The sequence below is a fragment of the Leuresthes tenuis genome, unplaced genomic scaffold (assembly GCF_036924035.1).
Source record: "Leuresthes tenuis unplaced genomic scaffold, fLeuTen1.0.hap1 SCAF_102, whole genome shotgun sequence".
Taxonomy (NCBI): domain Eukaryota; kingdom Metazoa; phylum Chordata; class Actinopteri; order Atheriniformes; family Atherinopsidae; genus Leuresthes; species Leuresthes tenuis.
This window is the reverse complement of record NW_027325456.1, coordinates 33,359-36,510: the sequence shown is the minus strand read 5'-3', so window position 1 is coordinate 36,510 and position 3,152 is coordinate 33,359. Positions and strand designations below refer to the sequence as shown.

At 42.7% G+C, this 3,152-nt stretch overlaps 1 non-coding gene across 1 annotated transcript; it reads right to left on the bottom strand.

Moving 5' to 3' along the window:
- Positions 1–1,404: 1,404 nt before the first annotated feature.
- Positions 1,405–1,524, bottom strand: LOC140286981 (U5 spliceosomal RNA). The gene has a single exon (XR_011911370.1). It is a non-coding gene; the product is annotated as a U5 spliceosomal RNA (small nuclear RNA).
- Between the last annotated feature and the right edge of the window lie 1,628 nt (positions 1,525–3,152).

The window sequence follows — 3,152 nt, the reverse complement described above, 5'->3', positions numbered from 1 at the left end:
TAAATATTTAAGAGGTTAAAGTCTTGCCCCATAAAATTCAAGTGTGCTAAAAGTGCCCGTCCGTCTCTCACCACTGTGCTACCTTTCACCAGAACATGCGGATTTTTAATTAGAATGGCCACACCATCATTTTTATTTTGATTTGAGCCACTCCATATCGATAAATGGGGCCACATTTCCTCCCATTGTCTATGGTTTTTTAAAAAAGGTAGTCCACATTCTTGTATTAAAAACACATCTGATTTTATGGAGTCTAAGAAGGATAAAATACTCTGGGCTCTTGTCTTTGATTTCACACTTCTCACATTTAGTGTTGAGAAGGTGAGAACCATTAAAAGCATAAAGGAAAGTAGGTATGTCATTTTCGTTTTTCTAAGTTATCAAAACAAATTACACACAGGTTATTTCTTGGGAAACTAGCTCTTCCTTCATTTCTTTAGGTGAAAAGTGAGTAGGGTGATCTATATTTCCTTTTCGGACTCTCGGTGTTGGCCTCTGACGCAATGTTGCATTTAACTTTGAGTCCCTGGGGGTTGATTGCAGAGCTGAAGTTAAAAAGGAGACCTCATTTGGTGAGTCGGAGGGGAAGACTCTAGGTTCTTCCACTGAAGAACTGTCTGAAAGGGACCTAACCCTTCCCCTCTTCTCTGATACCACTGGGGAATCAGAGGCTCAGATGCCGTCCTCTTCGGCTGTTGACCTTCGGGGAGGTGAGTATCTTCACTAGACTCACCTGTCTGCTCTTCCTCCTCATTTAGCGTAGCTCCACCCTCTGCCTGTGAATTCTCACAGACTTCAACACTGAGTGGTGAGGCCTCTACAGGCCCCTCCCCTTTTTGCTCCTCACTTCCAATCCAAGCTTTTGGCGGGAAGTTTGAATTTATTGGGTCAACCTCTTCACTTTGTTCACCAACTGCCACCTTTGGTCCTTCTCTTTGTTGGCTTGACTGTGGCTTTACCGTCTTTAATTTGTTGGCAAAAGATTTAGGGCAATCTCTGAAGAGGTGATTTAATTCTCCACAGAGATTACATTTCCTGCCATTTGGACACTCTCCAAAAGTTTGCCCAATTTCTCTGCTCTTCCCACATAACACCTTGGTACAAGCCTCAACCAGGTGTCCATGCTCACCACACTTGCGGCAGAACTTGGGCTGCCCCTGGTAGTGGATGTAACCTCGGTTTTCAAGGTGGCCAAAGTGTCGCCCACCCGCTGCACTGAGCACTCTTCAGCCCTTTTAAATGGTATAACTTTGCACTCCCGCACGCTCCAGCAAGCACCATTCAAGCAACAACTTTGCACTCCAGCTTCGAACATCGGCACAGTCGCAACAAGTAAGGCGACTCTACTCAGAGAAGTCACTCTGCACAGTAAGAAGATTTCTTTTGCACAGACAGAAAGGGCTTCACCCGCAAAGGTAAAGCCTGCCAAAAATAGAAACAACTCATTAGTGCTGCTCTCCACAGAAATCTTTAGTAAAAGGCGAAAGACTTATGAGAAAGAGTTATGAAGAGAAACCAGAGTACGATTATCCGTCACTGCGGGAGCAGGGCATCAGGCTAGTTGGCATAGCCACCTTCCCCATGGTGAGCTTTGCTTGGTGGAGACGCTTGCCCCCCCCCCCCCCCCCCTTGCTCCTCGGCTGACCAAGTAGGAACAATCGGGCCCTATTCGATGGCTGCCTTGTCTTTTACTCTGTGCAAAAGACAAGGCAGCAACAAAAACACCACGAGAATCCCGTATTGAGGCTTTGTTCTGATCGCTCATTCGGTGTCGCGTTTCTTTCAAGCAATTCTCCCGGTTAGCCCACACTCGGCTCGCTCCCATAGCCGTGTTAAAGTCTACTTCGCATTCACTCTCTTTTCTCAGCAGACTCTTGGGATTTTATCTATAAAATTAATTCCTTCACTCAAACTATGTGAAAACTGCTTTGTCCTTAATATTTACCATGTCTAGAAAGATTTAAACAAAAAAAACAACGTTGTACTTTGCAGTAAAAGAAAGAGCAAATCTAAAGTTTCAGGAATCCGAGAATAAGCTTACTTTCATGAGTTCTTCACGATTTCGGATTTTGCTATAAAATGAATTCCTTCACTCAAACTAAATTAAAACTGCTAAACCGCTAATCTGTTATATGTAAGGCAGATGTCAAATTCACCGAAATAGGATCAAAGGGTATTCGGCCAATCGAGCTGTAGCAGCTTCGGTAAAAGAGTATAAGTTGAAGAGTTTGTGAATAAAGGTGTGCGCACACATAGTGTGCTGTACGAAAATAGGCAGGGAGCAATGCCGGCTGGGGTATATGTTCTTGTATGTTGTCTGACTGTTTGATTTGAATGTGTTGTGTAAGTGTCCTGTTGAATGTTACATGTTTGGGCTTTGACACGCTTCACTGTGGTTGTTAACTGTGTGGTGTGTCCTGAAATGTTATATGTTTGGGCTGTGTGACATGCTTAATGCTTGTCAGTAGCTACCCACTTATTCATATATAGCAACTGACAACATAAGAAGTCCGGACATACTTTGATAGTAGTTGTAGAAGTATCCTTATTGATAATAGATCACTAATTCATAGTGATAGAACAGTAGATGAACAGGTGCTTGCACATGTCTCACGAAAATAAAATGGGTGTATGATTGCTGACGGCAGAGCAATACTGCCAAACTTATGAGTTCTTGTGGCAAACTTGATTCAGTGTCTTGACGTGTATACGCTGTTTCGCTGACTTGATTGTCACAAGAAACAAAGTGTGTTTGATAAGATCCGACCATTTTATTACGGGAGGATCAGTATGTATGGATTCTGATGTGACTGATAAACCCATTCGTATCTTAAGCATAATCTAATACGTGAGACAACGCCCTGGCACACGATAAAAAAAAAAAAGAGAGAGAGCGGTTTTGTGTCCCACTCTAAAACTATCAGGCAGTCGGTCGAGTTTTTCAAAATCTTTAAAAACATCTAAAATGTCTGATGATAAAAGGTCCCAATAGGTCAGATAGAATTCTGCAGGAAGCCCGTCTAAACCCGGAGCTCGACTTCTCTTAAAACCTGTTAGGCATTTTTTTTACTCTAAAGCAGTAAAATTCTGTTTCAAGTGTGCATTCTCTTTTACGGTTTTGTCAACGAATTTTAAGATTTCTGCCGATGTTT